Consider the following 18,392-nt stretch of genomic DNA (forward strand, 5'->3'; position numbering starts at 1 on the left):
CCAATGGGTTTACCGGAGGAGGTTTTAACGAGGCATGGAGCTAAACGCAAAACGCCTAAAGGCTAAGTTGCTTCACGCGCAAGGCCAAGGCGGTTATCTCTCTTTCCCTCTTATTTTTGGTTTAATTTTGAACTTGAGAATATTCTCTTTTGATCCTATGTTTGTGAACGTTGGAGAGTGTTTGTGTCTAAGCGTGTTAGTCAAAAGGTGGCGATGTATTCTCTTTGTAAAGGGGACACGTCAAAAGGACGATGTGCGGATCAAGATGAATCCGCGTGTCCTTAAGCTCCTATCTAGACCTAGCTATTTAAACTCTCCTTAAGCCCTTGTTCCTCCTTAGACTTGTATGAAAATAAAACTTTTCCTCAAGAGAGATTCTTGAAACTTGTCTCACTCTTCTCTTTCTTCAATCCGGGATTGAACCTTGAGAAAACCCTAACAAGTCGCGAACCGGGTTCGCCCTTGTTAGCGACCGTATCAAGAGGAGAGCCAAACCTCTTGTGTCGTCAATCGATCCATCCGTATTTTCCCCTCACCACGTTTCCATCTGTCCTCTTTCATCTTTCTCGAGTCCCCTCGAATCACCTCAAGTCATTCCCGCTATCGTTTCCCTCGAAGACGTCCACCCGCTCGTCCCGCATCCGTACTGTCCGATTGAACCGTTCGTGGCTTCCCGAAGTATCTCCCGAACGGCTCGTTTGAATTCCTTCAAACTCCGTTTCCCTCGTTTAATTCTCTCCTAGATCCGAAGCCCAGAACCTCGGCCGTGAACAGCTTCACTGACTGAAAGTTGGCCGAGAGCTCAAGCCGCGTCCGTATCGTGATCGTACCGTGACCGTGTCCTCGGGTCACATCAGTTTGGTATCAGAGCTTCAAAGCTCCTACGAGGTTGTTTCTTTCCAGAACTCTCTGTTCCTTTAAAGTTTCAATCTTTGAGTTTAAAGCTTGCATCTTTTAGCTCCATAGGACTCGCTTGTTCTTTTGGGTTTAATTTGGTGCATGCTTAGGATTGTCTTTCGTCCGCTTAGGTTATTAGAATTCGCATTTGTTCTTCGTGTTCATATCTCTGTTCCTTTGTGTTCTTGCGAGCTCACTTTTAGATCCATAAAGCTAGTTTCGCGATTAGTTTTTGTGTTTCCAGTCTTAGGCATAAAGCAATTCTTGTCGCGTAGCACTTTTACTTTTGCTTTTGCTTTATTTGTTTTAGTCATAGGATTGCATGTGTCATAGCTGTCCTCAATCATTGTTAGTGAAACGAATCTTTGTGTGGTCCTCTTGAGCGTGTGAGACTCACGTGTGGTATCCTTTTTTTTTTTTTGCGAGGTTTAAATTCAAACTTATACCGTGGAGCCACGCCACGTCACCAACAACCAGTCCGTACGATGGCCGAAGAAATTCCACCAGCGCCACCAGAGATTGGTGTCACCCTCGCCGCATTACGAACCGGCCTAGAGCAACTAGCTGATCGCCTCACGAGGATTGAACTTATGAACCCTCCTCGCGAAGATCCGTTACCCGCGAGGCGACCACGACGCGAGCCGGCGAGTGATCAGTTCGATGAGGACTTTGAACCGAGGCCTAGACGACGACACCGCTATGATGATCAAGACGACGAAGGTCCGAGACGTTATGAGCCGAACCACAAGATGGTCCCACCAACGTTCGCATGCAAGTCAGACCCTGAGGCCTATCTTGAATGGGAAAGTTGCATGGACCACTTATACTCGTGCCATGCCTATCCGGAGCTACGAAAGGTCCAATATGCGGTGGCACAATTCACCGATCACGCCCTTACCTGGTGGGATCGACTGGAAGCTGAACAACGACGCAACCGCGACCGACCTATCACTGTTTGGGAGGTCTTGAAAGCAGAGATGCGAAGGCGCTACGTGCCTCCCTACTACCACCGCGAGCTCCAGAAGAAGTTTCGGCGACTAACGCAAGGCGCACGGAACGTGGAGGAGTATTACGAAGAATTTGAACACTTGCGCAACCGGTTGCAAGTCGATGACTCCGAAGAGTCACTCATGGCTCAGTTCTTGGACGGATTGCAAGAACGCATTGCACGCAAGGTCGAGCGCCAACCCTATCAAACCTTTGAGGAGTTATTGCATCTCTCGGTGCAAATTGAGACTCAAATCAAGAAGAAGAGCGCCTCTGCGCCTCGTGGCCGAACTCAAGGAGCTACCAATTGGACTCCTAACGCGTCGCCATCAAACCGATTGCCGGAAAAACCAAAGGCGACCAGCGCGGACTCAAGGTTCAAACCTAGGGAGCCGGCCACCAATGAGCGCCAAGATCCGCGACGCAACACCACCGACGTCCGGAGCCGCGACATTGTATGTTTCAAGTGTCAAGGGAGAGGCGATTACGCTCGTGATTGTCCGAACGCACGGACGATGATACTGACTGAGGCTGGCAAGATCGAGTCCGACGATGAGGCCACTGAAGAAATGGTGCGAGGAGAAACCGAGCTGGAAGAAGCTGTTGCGGAACCCGAGGTCGGAGAACTGCTCATGATACGCCGCATCCTGAACGCCGGTGTAGCCACGGATGACGTCAACCAACGTGACAACATTTTCCACACGAGATGCACTATAAGTGGTCGCGTTTTTGGCTTGATCATAGATGGAGGTTCTTGCACTAATGTGGCAAGTTCCAGTCTTGTCAAGAAACTTTCTCTTGAAACCACAAACCACCCTCGCCCTTATCGCTTGAGATGGTTAAATGATAAGACCGTGATCCAAGTAAAGGAACAAGTCACGGTCCCATTCAGTATCGGTCCGTATAAGGATCAAGTTCTTTGTGATGTGGTGCCTATGCAAGCTAGCCACCTCTTATTGGGGCGCCCATGGCAGTTTGATAAGCGCACCACACACTGCGGCCATACTAACCAATACTTTTTCGTTCATGACAACAAACGTATTTGCTTGAAACCCTTGAGCCCCACGCAAGTACATGAAATGCAAGACAAGTTGTCTAAAGACTCGAACGATAAAAAGAATTTCCTGATTCAATATGGTGATGTTAGAAAGTCCCTTAAGGACTCAGCCCAAGTGATTTTGATGTTGTTTCAAGATGCATTGCTTTCAGGTCTTGATGGTTCACTAGAAGCCTTACCGGAGGTCATACGCGGCGTCCTCAAGCGATTCACCGATGTGTTCCCCGAAGAACTCCCCGAAGGCCTACCACCGATCAGAGGCATCGAACATCAGATCGATCTAGTCCCAGGAGTGCAGCTTCCCAACCGGCCAGCCTACCGTGTCAACCCCGAAGAGGCGAAGGAGCTTGGGCGACAAGTCAAAGAGCTCATGGCGCAAGGTTACGTCCGAGAGAGTTTGAGTCCGTGTGCTGTACCAGTGCTACTAGTCCCGAAGAAAGACGGATCATGGAGGATGTGCGTTGACTGTCGAGCCGTCAACAACATCACTATCAAATACCGCCACCCCATTCCACGCCTCGATGACATGCTAGACGAGCTTAGCGGCGCCAGTGTCTTCTCAAAGATCGATCTGAAGAGCGGCTACCATCAAGTTCGGATGAAGGAGGGTGACGAATGGAAAACGGCCTTCAAGACAAAACAGGGTTTGTACGAATGGCTGGTAATGCCATTCGGTCTTTCTAACGCCCCCTCTACCTTTATGCGTCTTATGAACCATGTTTTGAGATCGTTTATCAATAAATTCGTAGTGGTTTATTTTGATGATATATTGGTATATAGCTCTAGTTTGACTGATCATGTAAAACACCTAGAGGCTGTCTTGTTTACCCTCCGCGAAGAGCAACTCTATGCAAACTTGAAAAAGTGCGTGTTTGCTGCTGATGAATTGGTCTTTTTAGGCTTTGTTGTGAGTTCGCAGGGCCTCAAGGTCGATGGAGAGAAGATACGCGCAATAGAGGAGTGGCCCACGCCAACGAGCATCACTCAAGTCCGATCGTTCCACGGCCTAGCCAGTTTTTACCGGAGGTTTGTGCGAGATTTCAGTACGATCAGCGCGCCTCTCACCTCCGTGATCAAGAAGAACAGCGAGTTTCGATGGGGAGAGGAACAAGACAAGGCGTTCACCGAGCTCAAGAAACGCCTCAAAGCATCAAAGATGCTTATGCTGGAGATGCTGAGTTTGGAGATTGCTTCCAGAACCATGGGAAAGGAATCTACACCGAGTTCTACATTCACGAGGGTTTCTTGTTCAGAGGTCGAAGGCTGTGTATACCAAATGGTTCTATCCGGGAGTTGCTAGTTCGTGAAGCCCATAGTGGAGGTTTAGCGGGTCATTTTGGCATCACCAAGACCTTGGCCGTGCTCAAGGAGCATTTTTACTGGCCAAAGATGCGAAGTATGGTAGAGAAGCACGTCGGCCGTTGCATAGTTTGTCGCACCTCCAAGTCGACAACTCACCCGCATGGCCTCTACATGCCTTTGCCCGTGTCCACCGCACCATGGATCGATCTCTCCATGGATTTCATCCTCGGCCTACCCTTCTTGGCGCATAAAGATAGTATCATGGTGGTTGTTGATAGGTTCTCGAAGATGGCTCACTTCATTCCATGCAATAAGAACAATGATGCTGTGCAATTGGCGAACTTGTTCTTTAGTCAGGTCGTAAGGCTTCATGGCGTTCCGCGCACCATCATATCCGATCGGGATCCCAAGTTCCTTGGTCACTTCTGGCGAACTATTTGGCGCAAGCTCGGGACGAAGTTACTGTACTCCACCGCGGCTCACCCTCAGACCGACGGCCAAACGGAGGTCGTCAACAGATCAATAGGCGCCTTACTCCGCACAGCTATCGCCAGCAACAAAGGCTCCTGGCTCGAGTGCATTCCGATCATCGAGTTTGCATACAACCAAGCGGTGCATTCAGCTACGAAAAGGTCGCCATTCGAGGTCGCATACGGATTCAAGCCTTTGACGCCCCTGGATCTCCTCCCTATACCACCGAATGAAGCCGAGAATCAAGACGGAGTCGCACGAGCAGAAATGGTCAAGGCTTTGCACGAGGAGGTCCGAGCCAACATAGAGCGAAGGAACGAGCAGTATGCACGCTTCCTCAACCGAGGACGTAAACCGATGCTGTTCAAACCTGGTGATTGGGTCTGGTTACACTTAAGGCCGGAGAGGTTCCAGCAGAAATGCAAGGACAAGCTCAGCCCGCGAGGAGATGGCCCATTCCGAGTCATCGAGAAGATCAACGATAACGCCTACCGACTTGAGCTTCCAGGTGAGTTTGGTACATCCACCTCATTCAATGTCACTGACCTCGTTCCGTTTGATGTAGGTGAAGACGAAGATATTTTGGGGACAAAACCTTTTCAAGGGGGAGGGAATGATGTGATCGCAGGACGCGACCTCAGCCAAGAAGACCAAGACACGCCGGACGCGACCGAGACGCCTGACCAAGACGCATCAGACGCGACCAGGGCAACCTCTTCAGACGTGGCCAAGGCTCCAACGATCCTTCCCGGAGCCACCACACGTTCCAAGAGCTCAGCAAAGGCGGCCAAACAGCGGCTCAACCTATTTGTCCGAACCTACGTCTGACACCAGCCACCCAACGAAGACTCCGAAGGCTCAGTCCGCTTAGTCTTCACTCTTACCCAAGAGTGAAGACGGTCAAGTCGTTAAGCGAGGAAGTGTACTCTTTTTCCTCACTCCGGGTTTGTCCCAATGGGTTTACCGGAGGAGGTTTTAACGAGGCATGGAGCTAAACGCAAAACGCCTAAAGGCTAAGTTGCTTCACGCGCAAGGCCAAGGCGGTTATCTCTCTTTCCCTCTTATTTTTGGTTTAATTTTGAACTTGAGAATATTCTCTTTTGATCCTATGTTTGTGAACGTTGGAGAGTGTTTGTGTCTAAGCGTGTTAGTCAAAAGGTGGCGATGTGTTCTCTTTGTAAAGGGGACACGTCAAAAGGACGATGTGCGGATCAAGATGAATCCGCGTGTCCTTAAGCTCCTATCTAGACCTAGCTATTTAAACTCTCCTTAAGCCCTTGTTCCTCCTTAGACTTGTATGAAAATAAAACTTTTCCTCAAGAGAGATTCTTGAAACTTGTCTCACTCTTCTCTTTCTTCAATCCGGGATTGAACCTTGAGAAAACCCTAACAAGTCGCGAACCGGGTTCGCCCTTGTTAGCGACCGTATCAAGAGGAGAGCCAAACCTCTTGTGTCGTCAATCGATCCATCCGTATTTTCCCCTCACCACGTTTCCATCTGTCCTCTTTCATCTTTCTCGAGTCCCCTCGAATCACCTCAAGTCATTCCCGCTATCGTTTCCCTCGAAGAAGTCCACCCGCTCGTCCCGCATCCGTACTGTCCGATTGAACCGTTCGTGGCTTCCCGAAGTATCTCCCGAACGGCTCGTTTGAATTCCTTCAAACTCCGTTTCCCTCGTTTGATTCTCTCCTAGATCCGAAGCCCAGAACCTCGGCCGTGAACAGCTTCACCGACTGAAAGTTGGCCGAGAGCTCAAGCCGCGTCCGTATCGCGATCGTACCGTGACCGTGTCCTCGGGTCACATCACTCTGTCTCTTTCATATTTTTTCTCCCCGCTTAATATTTCATGGCCTTAAAATCAACACAAAAACATTATTTACCCTATTCTGTTAATATTATGTGTTAATTAAAAATAGTTTGAACATATATGTTTAGATAATTTAGAAAGAAATTCTAAATAATCATTTTAACAAAATATAATCAAGGAGAGAAAATGATATGTCGTTTTATGAATTTTTGAAATATTTAAACGATGTTTTATGTAGTTTTTAAAATGTTTACCAGTCACTTTTTTAGTGTTTTATGAATCTCTATAATATATTTAGTAAGAAAATTCAACTATTAAATAAACGATTTGGAGAATTCAAAAAGTCCTTATATTGAATATTTTTATTTAATAATTTCCAATAAAAAGAAAAATTAGTAGCAATACTGAATATTTTTCAATATTGTATACTTTTATTAAATATCAAAATTAAAAATAAAAATGATGATTATGTGTCATGGATTGAGATATGCCCATCATCTTTTATAAGAAAAACGTGAACAAACATCAAGCGGGGATAGCTCAGTTGGGAGAGCGTCAGACTGAAGATCTGAAGGTCGCGTGTTCGATCCACGCTCACCGCATTTGTTTTATTTTGTACTTTTATTAACATAATTGCTCAATAATTTTAAATAGTTTTCTATCCTTGCTAGTTCCCTCGATCAGAAAATAATCTCTCAATTGTGAACACAAAGGGCAATACCGTAAGTGCTTATCACTCACTAGTAAAAATTTCCCTTATCACATATCTATGGTATATTAAGCACAACTTATGTCATTTAGTTAGTCATAGAGCTTAGGGCAAAGTCGAGAACGTATATTTAATTAAAGATCTTTATTTATTTTTTCATCGAAATAAAATTATACTAATGAATTTGAATTATCTTCATACAGTTGTTTTATGAGCCAACATGGTGGTGTGATACATTCAGAGTAAAAAGGTATTTGTGGGCAACCAAATTTTGGCTAGAAGATGAGCTGCCTTGTTACAATTTCTTTGAGCGTACACAAATAAAACATAAAGAAAAAAACTTGACCAATGAAGTATATCTTGGCAAATAGGATCAATAGAAATATCAAGACAGGATGTAGTGACGATCTTGGTTAAAGTCTCGCAGTCCCCCTCAAAAATGACATCACGTAAACCTTTAATCCAGTATTGTTGAATCGCAACCAGCAGAGCTTTAGCTTCGGCTTCCAATGGTGAAGAAACTAATCCTAACTGCATTGATCCCCAATTAAGTGCTGATCCATCATGTTTTCGAATTATCCAACCACACTTTGCTTCGTTGGTGAAGTGATCAAAAGCTGCATCATAGTTGCATTTAAGATGAGACGACTCTGGTCTTGTCCAATTGTGGATCGTTGTATTCAGTGCACCTGAATTAGTTTGGTCTGATGTCTGACAGCTTCGGATCCAATCTCGAACATCCGCCTTTGCTTTTAAAATTATAGTTGTTGGATTGTCTTGAATGCCGTTGAAAATGAAATTGTTTCGGGATTTACAAGTGTGCCAAAGTAGCCAAAAAGGCAACAAACGTGTTTGATAATTTATATCATCTTCTAGTTGCAGTTCAAAAATTCCTTATAGTAGAGTTTCACAGTTTAGGGATATAGAATAAAGCATGTTTATGGGGATATTGGATAGTTCCCATATAGATTGAGCATAGAGACATGAAAATAGTATATGCTCAATTGTTTCATCATTTTCGAAACATCTAGGACAAACGGGATCAAGGTTTATTCTCCTTGTATTTAAACGGGTAATGGTAGGTAAAGATTTTGATAATAGACGCCAAAGAAAATGTTTCACTTTGGGGAGAATATTTATTTTCCAGATTTTGTTTTTGAGTCTTACCGATCCATGCGGAATGGGAGGTAAGTTGTTCTGATGATTTGGATTGTGCATTGATAAGCAATATCCTGATCTAACTGTATATTTCCTTGTCTTATTATAATTCCAAACTAACCTGTCTGCAGAAGATTTCCTTTGGAAGGTAGATATTGAGAATGTGGTTTTGATCCTCCGGTTTGATAGTGTCAGTAATTAGATCTCTGTTCCATCGCCTATGGTCTCTGATTTCTGTAATATATGCATCAAGAGTTTTGTCAATATTTGGATCAGTAGTGCATACAGGTTTTGGTAGATGTGTTGCAGATATATTATCTTTGTTAACGCGAATAATGTGTCCATCTCCAAGTATATATCTCGATCCAAGCTTGATTAGTTTCATCCCTTCAAGTATTGAAGCCCATCCATAAGATTGATTTTTCCTCTGTTTCGCGTCTAGGAATGATTCATCCTTAAAATAACGACCCTTGTAAAGTCTTGCCAATAATGTATCCGCGTATCGTAAAATTCTCCATGCTTGTTTTGCAAGCAAAGCATCATTAAACTTGGAAAGATCTTTAAAACCTAAGCCTCCTTCTTTCATTAGATGCTTCCAAGCGATCTAGGAGATACCTCTGTCCTGATTACTCTTCTCCCACCAAAATTGTTGCATTAATGTATCAATATCGGAAAGTATGGTGGAGGGGATTTTGAAACATGACATAGAGTATACATGCATGGCCATCGCTACAGATTTGAGTAGAATCTCCTTCCCGACTGGTGACAGGTAACGACCTCTCCAAGCCGCTGTTCTTTGTTTAACCTTATCCACTATGTATTGGAAAATTTCCACTTTTTCTTACCAAATTGTTCTGGCAAGCCAAGGTATTTGCCGCCACCACCATGATTAGGAATATGTAATATCCTTTTCAGTCTGTTTTGTAATTGACCTGGTACTCTTGAACCAAAAGTTATCATTAACTTGCTTGTATTAATTTTCTAGTCGGAGTAGTATTCATAAACGTCGAAAGCCTTTGATCACATTACAATTCCGGGAATTCGCTTGACAGAAGAAAAGTGAGTCATCAGAAAATTGCAGGTGTGTGATGGCTAGTACACCATTACCGATCTTAACTCCATGTATATCACCAGATTGTACCCTTGTTTGAATGAGGTGACTCATTATATCTGCGCATAAAATGAACAAATATGGCGATAAGGGGTCTCCTTGTCGGATACCCCTTTCAGGAATTATGGTGTACCGTTTACCAGAACCGAGTAGCTTACAGAACGAACTGTTGCCATGATCCAGTTGATCCATTTGTCTGAGAAACCAAAAAGCCGCATTGTAACTTCCAGAAAATCCCATTCAACTCTGTCGTAGGCGTTTGTTACATCAGTTTTTATTGCCATATAACTCTGTGATACTCTTTTTCTAGATTTCAAGGAATGCATAACCTCGTGAGCAATCATGATATTATCAGTAACCAGACGTCCAAGAATAAAAGCCGCTTAAGAATAAGAGATTAAAGCATTCAAGTGCTTTTTGAGTCTGTTAACCAAACATTTTGAGATTATCTTATATATCACGCTGCATAATGCAATAGGACAAAAATCTGATAGTATCTCTGGTTTATCAATCTTTGGGAGCATACATATGTTGGTATGATTTAACCCTGTTTTCATATAAGATGTTTCAAAAAAATCTTGAACTTCACGAATGATGTATGTGCTTAATACATCCCAATATTGCTTGTAAAAAAGGACAGTTAGTCCATCAGGACCATGTGCTCTATCATCGCCAATGAAGGATAATACCTCATAAATTTGGAAAAGGACTGAGTGGGGTCATCGTTCATAGATTGAGTCACTTTGGCTGGGAAGTCTCCAAAATCAAACGAGGAAATGGGGATCATGCTTGATGTGTAAGCCTTTGTGAAATAATCTTGAGCTAAAACTCCTATGTCGTTATCTCCCGAGTGGATAACATTCATATCATCCTTTATACTAGTAAGATGGTTTTTTGCATATCTTGTTAAAGAATGTTGTATTCCGATCTCCTAAATGCATCCATTTATTGTGACTTTTATTTTTCCAGTAGTATTCTTCATCACGATAGGCCTTGCTGAGCTGCAGTTGAAGTCGTGGAATGGATTGCCTCTGGATTCTATTAAGACTACTCATTGCTTGATCCAAAGCTTTTGAGAGATAGTCTATTTGTTTTGCAGAGTTCACATTTGCAGAATGTTTTTTCCTTGCCATCGCTCTGCGACATGAATTTATTTGATCACAGATTGTGTAGTAGCCCTTAGTTTTACAAGCATTTCATCCATCTTCAACTACTTTTTCAAACTGATCTATCTCTATCAACCGTTTGTCAAAATGAAAAGGCTTTGTTGTATTTGATTGAACATGACATAAACGAGTGTAAAGAGGTTTGTGATCCGAACCATTAAATTCTAGAAATTCCACTTCTGCATTTGGGAAAAGTCCGCTCCATTCAGAGTTTACTACTACTCTATCTAAGCAAGCTTTGATACTGTGATTCCTTCTTTCTCCCACCCAAGAAAATCTATCCGCCCTCGATTTTAAATCAGCCAAATCGCAACTAAATAACATTTGCCTGAATCTTCTAAAGGTCCATTCCTCTCTAGTTGGTCCTCCAATCTTTTCAGTATTTGAGATGATCTCATTAAAGTCTCCTGCAAGCATCCAAGGACCATTCCTTGTACTTCCTACTGATGTTAAATAATCCTATAAATGATATCTTTGGGTAGGTTTTGGGTGGCCATAAACACCAGAAAAATAGAAAGATTTATTATATATTGTGATATGAACGTCGATGATACGTTCGTCCTAAGAAATCTTGGACAAAGCAACATCGTTCGTCCACATCATTTTGAAATCCTAAAACAGAAGCAAAGTTGCATACAATATAAAAATCGTTCATCATTTCACACAAGAAAAGAAAATGTGTTTTAAATATACGACATAAACGCTTTAAACGAGATTGAGTCAGCGGCGCATAGATGTCCTGACAATTCCAGAAAGGGATATTCTCTCAAAAGGCGATTCTCAAAGCGATGGCCGGAATTATCGGCGACCACCTCCTTCTCCGATTTAGAGTGTTTTTCCGACAAACTGTCCTGATTATTATAGTTGGTTTGGCGGTTTCAATCTGTTACAGTTATATGTTGACAGTTATGTGTCTCCGATTTTACCGAGACATAACCGTCAGAAAAAACCGCCATGGCCGATCCTATATAAATCTTCTTCTTCCTCTGTTCTTACTCACACAATCCTCTCTGTTTCATTGTTACAATCCGTACCACAGTCCATCATGAATGTTAACATTCAAAAAAGTCTCCAAAATTTGGATTTAGGAAGCAACGATGCTCCAATTCCTATACCACCAGAATTATGTTCTCAGGCCGCTTTTTCAAACCGCTTCTCCCTAATTGTCACTGCTGTTAATCCCAAAAAGCAGAATCTCAGAGCCATTGTTAGTCACCTGCCAAAAATTTGGGGTTTCCCTAATGCGTGTCGTGGGCGAGTCTTGGGAAATGGGAAGGTTATGTTCAACTCTGAATCTAGTCCTTCAAAGAGGTTCCTGGTCTTTCAATGATTGGATGCTGACTGTTCACCGCTGGTTCCCAAACATAACCGATGATGAATTAAAGATCTTTATATATTGGTATCTCCTATATAATATTTCGGAAGTACACAACTTCTTTTTGGTAGACTATATAATAATTATAGGTTATAAAATTATAGTTATTATTTAATTTATTAGTTGATTACAACATAGGTTATATGGGTTGTTTCCTTAGTTATACCGAGATACACTTAAAGAGAATATCCTAAAGAATAATACAACTTAAAGATATAAATTTTTAACAATCATATAATGATATACCATATATACTGTTAGACAATTAAAGAAAACAAATATAATAAAATCTCAGAAATTAATCACGCTTAAGCATGATTACCGATTAAGCAAACAAAATAAGATATTACCTAACACCCTTCTAAACTTTTAGTATAAATCATTGGCATCTCCATTCACCGAAATACACCATATTCATACCAAAAAAAAAAGTTGTTTAATGTATAAAATATTCAAGTTTTAGTAATAGTTATTCTTTTAAAAAATAACTATTCAACTAAAATTTTGATTGAGTAACGGGCGAAAATTTGAATATTTAAATTTAATTTCATATAAACTTTTAAAATAATTTAATTTGATATATTTTAAGATAGTTTCATCTGATATTTTTAAGAATATCATAAATATATGATAGATCAAAAATTTAAAAATTATAAACACTCTAATTTGATTTGTTATAGCACGAGTTAATAATATGTCACTATAATATGAAAGATTTCCAAGAAATATGACTTTTTGCTAGAGCACAGGTTGAAATTTCAAGAATTATGTTATCTCGGATTAAATTAAAGTTTGGAATGTTGTTGTTTGGTAGACTTTCTCGGTTAAGATGATTTTGACAAACATACGTTACATATTTAGTTCTAAAATTAATATGTGGTATACTATGGGTTAAGTCATAGAATTAACAAAAGAAAATACAATATATAATTTTAAACACTAGACAAATCAAATAAAATTAACAAATAAAAATTAATTTTTTTATCACACAACTTAACTCGCGGTATGCCGCGGGTAAAAATCTAGATCTACTAGAATAGATCTTACAAAATAGATGTTATTTTCATAAGTCATATTCAGCATATGATTTCATGGCATAGTATTCCATCCAAAAAAAAATAAAACAAATAAAATAATCACATATATGATGTTTTGAATAAAAATTACAAAATAAACAAAATAAAGTTCAACCCGTGCTCATATTCTAGTATGTATTAACCTCGAAGACAATGCATACGCATAATAAGCCATACAACGCCACAATGGATGCACAACCTTGATCTACTCATATATATGAGTTGTTTAAAATGAGTGGATCATTCTCTTCTTAGCTGTGAATACAACTTCAAATCTGAAACAGAAAACCTAAACTTTAATATAAGAACTTGAAATTATAAAGAACTAGATTTTGTACCCGCGTTTTGAGCGGAATTTTAATTTAAAATATTTTCTATCAATATAATTTTTTGAGCAGAAATTTATATAAACACTATTAACTATAATTATTTCGTCATTATCTATGATGTACTCGTTGAATTTTGACATCTACTTTTTCTCAAAACATATATTGGATTGTAAATTGATTTTCAAGACATATTATAACTATTTTTTTTTATTACTATCTTTCAATACACAAATTTGGATAAAAGCATTTGATTCAATTTATGAAATATCAATTTTTTTTCTTTTTGATCATGTTATAAACTAATATTTCACTTTCTATTTTATTTTTTTTGTTTATTTTTTTTGTCAACCATTAGGCCACAACTGGCCGGCCCATTAGCCAAATCCCTACATTCGTAGGAAGCATGATTCAATTCCTGGTGTGATGGTGTCTTATACAATTGGACTTACCACTGGCCACTGCACTAAGGTCCTGTTTAAATTTTATAAATACAATTATATAAATTTTGTTTTATTCTACCATGAATTTTAAATTTACTTTCATTCTAAAACTCATTAACACATTTAAAATTTCAAACTATGATCAGTTAAAATAAAATTTGAATTATATTATTACCACTAATAACAAATTTATAGTATTGTTTTCTTATTTTAACATTTCATTTATTTTAAATAATCAATTTTTTTATTTATTTAAACTTTCTATTAATTATAAATAACATAAATATGCATTACATGAATATTTTAAGTTTATTTTAAAGTAAAAGAATATAATGATGCTTAGGTGGATGGATGCTTAGGTGACAGAATGAGAAGGAAGAAAAACTAACTTTATAGATATAGATTCAAATTTATTTTTAAAAATATTATCCAAATCTGTTTTAAAATAAAATATTGTATTGACGTTCAATTATTTTTCTTTTTTAAAAAGATCAAGATATCCAAATTTTTAGTGTGAGAACTAAAATCTATAAATTCGTAAGTTATTGATCGGTATCCAGATACCGCAAAATTCTAAGATATTTGAGTATGTCCGGATCTCTAGTTGAATATGTCCTGATCCTAAATGTTTTTGTTTTTTTTTTTTTTTTTTTTTTTTTTTGTGTGTGTAAAGGTAGGAAAAGAAAAATGTTTTCAGGATTTCAAGCAGAAAAATGAAGCACACAAAGCATGAGTTCGTCTTTTAGCAAAAACTTGAAAAGCAAGGATATGACATATGAGATTGCTTACGAATTAGGGAATCTTTCTTTAATTATTGTTTTCTGTTGAGTGTTTTTCATGGTAATTGAAAATAGTTGAGTAAGAACCAAAACTAATTGCTATCAGATGTCACAACAAATGATGAGGTATCATTTATTTTAGGATTGAAACAAATGATGAGGTATCATTTATAGAGACGATGACGATGAAAGGTCGTTATCACAAAGACACAAACCCATAAGTTTGTTCAAACAGGAGTAAACGTCTCAGAAGTCCTTAAATTTTTTTGACAAATCTTCTATCTCCCTCTCTATTCTTCATACCCCCACCTTATTCAATAATACTCGATGAGACGATTTTACCCTTTTTGTTTTACTGAATTAGATTAATTTTTTAAATAAAAAAAACAAAAACTCTCAAACCCAGCTTCTTTCGACCCGAGAAACTCACCCGACCTCTCTCAACCCAGCCGCCGGCGATTCTTCCGTCGTCGGAGCTCCTACTGCTGTCGTTCTTCACCAAATCAAGTTGCATCAAGTTGTTCTTCAAAATGCAGGTGCGTTACTTCACTTTAGAGTTGCTTTTGGTTGAATTTGTTTTTGATTTGTAAATATAGAAATTCAATTGGATTTAGATCGAAGAAAGCTTAGCACATTGGGTGTTTTACAAAGGTTTATGGGTCGATTGAGCTATTTATTAGATAAGAAAGGGATTTGGCTTTCGATTTCAGTGAATTAACTCGATTAGAACTCGTGTACCATTCGATTCGATTTTGATAGGAGAGAGAAGGTGGTGAAACTGGTAATACTGATATTTTTAGTAAAACTAGTAAAACTAGTAGTAGTACTAATTATGATTTTTTTATATTGGTTGGTTTGGCAGGATACAATATGCGAGAACGTCAGCCTACATTTTAAATATGAAGGACGCATGTATAGTATAATGTTTAAGAGGAATATAACATTGTTGATGTTAAAAGCAAGGATACAGAGGAAGCTTGGGTTTGTTGAAAGTAACGTTCAGTTGCAGCTGAGCTACAAGCCACTACTGGTAGAAACATTGGAGCATTGTGAGCTTAATGATGATGAGGATGTTAATGTTTATCTAGACTCCGTTAATTATGAGAAGCGAAGATGTATGTTGTTTGTGAATGTCATCCCTTCTAAGCCTCAGCCTGAGCAAGTTCCCATAGTGCCCATAGTGCCCACAGTGCCCACAGTGCCCATAGGGGACCAAAGTTCTGTTGGTATGAACTATGAAAACCAACATGCGAAGGATGGTGAAATCGGACCTAACGCCATTGTTGTCTACGTAGGCAAAGAAAAGGCTGTAGAGGGTGATTCTAATAAAGAGGGTGAAGCTGAATCACGTGATGAAGGTGATGAATATACTGAGCCACGCCCTGTTGTAGAACCGTGTAAGTATATTGAACCATGGGATGACGGTTTGGATCTGACTAAACTTCAAGAATTTCCAAACAAGAAGGCATTGCAAGATGTGGTGGATAGAGCTTCATTCGCTAACTGTTTTAGTTTTGAAATAGTAAAGTCAGACAAGGTGCGTTATGTGGTCAAATGTCCTAAAGAAGGATGTAACTGGGGTTTACGAGGTGGTAGGATTCGAGGTACAGATATTTTCTCGATTAGAAGGCACAACAAGATGCATACATGCTCTCGGGCTAGTCAAAGTTCAAGCAATAGTAAGAGGCAAGGCACTCCACAATTAGTTGCTTCTCTTTTACATGGTGATTATCCAGGGCAAATGGAAACTCCACCTCCGAAAATTATCATGGATCTTGTAAGACAAAATTAGGTGTTGATATATCATATTCCACGGCGTTGAGAGGGAAAAATCAAGCTGTTACTGATTTGAAAGGTAGCCCAGAAGAAAGCTACAAGATGCTGCGATGTTATCTGCACATGTTAGAGAAGGTTAATCATGGTACAAGATCATATGTGCATTGCGATGAGAATAATAAATTCATGTACTTGTTCATAGCTTTGGGAGCTAGCATTGAAGGATTTAAAGTCATGAGGAAAGTTATAACTATGGATGCAACTTTTCTAAAGAACGGATATAAGGGTGTTCTTGTTTTTGCGTCAGCTCAAGATCCTAACCGTCACCATTATCCCTTGGCGTTTGGTGTTCTTGATGGTGAGAATGATGCAAGTTAGAATTGGTTTTTGGAGATGTTGAAAACCGTTGTTGGGGATTCTTCTGAAATAGTATTTATGACTGACAGAAATACAAGTCTCATAAAAGCTATAGCTAATGTGTATCCTCTGGCTCATCATGGTTTTTGTATATGGCATTTATCATAAAATGTGAAAGGTTATGCTCGTAACGTGAACAAAGACGTTGTTGCATGGAGATTCATGGAGTGTAGTAGGTTTTACACAGTGGCTGAGTTCAACATTGCTTACGCATCTTTTACGACAAGATATCCTTCTGCTGCCAAGTATCTTGAAGAATCTACCCAGAAAGAAAGATGGGCACGATGTGTTTTTCCAGGAGATAGATACAACCTAGACACAAGCAACTGTGTTGAATCGTTGAACAGTGTATTCAAAGATGCAAGGAGGTACTCCTTGATACCCATGCTTGATGCAATACTTAAAAAATTCTCTGAATGGTTTAATGAACATCGAAAAGATGCTGTGTCTGGATCAGTCGCAAATAAATTGGTGCCTTTAGTGGAGAACTACTTACATGATTTATGGGCAACTGCTGAGAAACTAAAGGTGATAGAGCTAAATGGTTTCGAGCTTGAATACAATGTCATTGACAGTGACGGAAAGCCTTATTTGGTGAAGTTGCGATTGAGAAGTTGCAGTTGTAGGTTTTTCGATATACAAAAGTATCCTTGTGTGCATGCATTGGCGTCTTTCATTACATACCAAAAATATGGAGGTAAGGATTTCGAGTTACATGAGTTGTGTTCTAAGTATTATTGGACGGAGCTGTGGGCAATTGCATATTGCAGGACAATTTATTTAGTACCTGATAAGTCTCGATGGGATGTCCTAGATGACGTCCAAGATATGGAGATCATACCTCCGAATCGGAAAATAAGAGGGGGAAGAAAGAAAACAAAAAGGTATGCATCTGCTGGGGAAAAACGGCCAAAAACTCGACCTAGGACGCAGAATAAAAGGCGCCGGAGACAAGGACTCCAATGGTTGTTATTTGGAGATAATGTTCATGTTTGATTCACCTCTTCATGTATCAATTGTGTTTGGTTTGATACTTAATGTAAAACTTGGTTTGAAACTTAATTTGAAGTCTATTAATATTTTCTTCTTTCAAAATATGTGTATATGAGAGAGTAGAACTGGCAGAACTGGCAGAACTAAGATAAAACTGGTAAAAATAATAAAATTGGTACTACCTAAAATCAATACATATTGTATAGTATAAATGTTCTACATAGGTTTCTACTATAAATGAATAATTTTCAAAAATATACCAATTTTAATTTATTTATTGAAGAATCTCAACAAGTGTTTCCTTACACTTTTAATGTCACTTTGTAAATAATTACCAAGTAAGCATGAAAAAAGTTATAGAATTATAAGTTTTAACTTATGAAGTTGCAAAAAGCTTGTAATTGTATGTTAGTTAAGTTTAATCAACTGTAAAACTAAAAAAAGTAATGCTAAGGTTTAGTAAAACTAATTAAACTGAGAAACCTCTAAAGTACAACTATTTGCAAGTTTAGTGCAACCGCATTACTCGGTAAAACTGTGT

General features: G+C 39.4%; 1 non-coding gene and 1 pseudogene across 1 annotated transcript; both read left to right on the forward strand.

Annotated features, from left to right (window-relative positions):
• The first annotated feature begins 7,051 nt into the window (after positions 1–7,051).
• On the forward strand, positions 7,052–7,124 carry TRNAF-GAA (transfer RNA phenylalanine (anticodon GAA)). The gene has a single exon. It is a non-coding gene; the product is annotated as a tRNA-Phe (tRNA).
• Positions 7,125–15,587: 8,463 nt separating this feature from the next.
• Positions 15,588–17,854, forward strand: LOC147937943 (uncharacterized; annotated as a pseudogene).
• The last annotated feature ends 538 nt before the right edge of the window (positions 17,855–18,392 follow it).

Source organism: Camelina sativa, chromosome 9, assembly GCF_030686135.1.
Source record: "Camelina sativa cultivar CO46 ecotype springtype chromosome 9, ASM3068613v1".
Taxonomy (NCBI): Eukaryota; Viridiplantae; Streptophyta; class Magnoliopsida; order Brassicales; family Brassicaceae; genus Camelina; species Camelina sativa.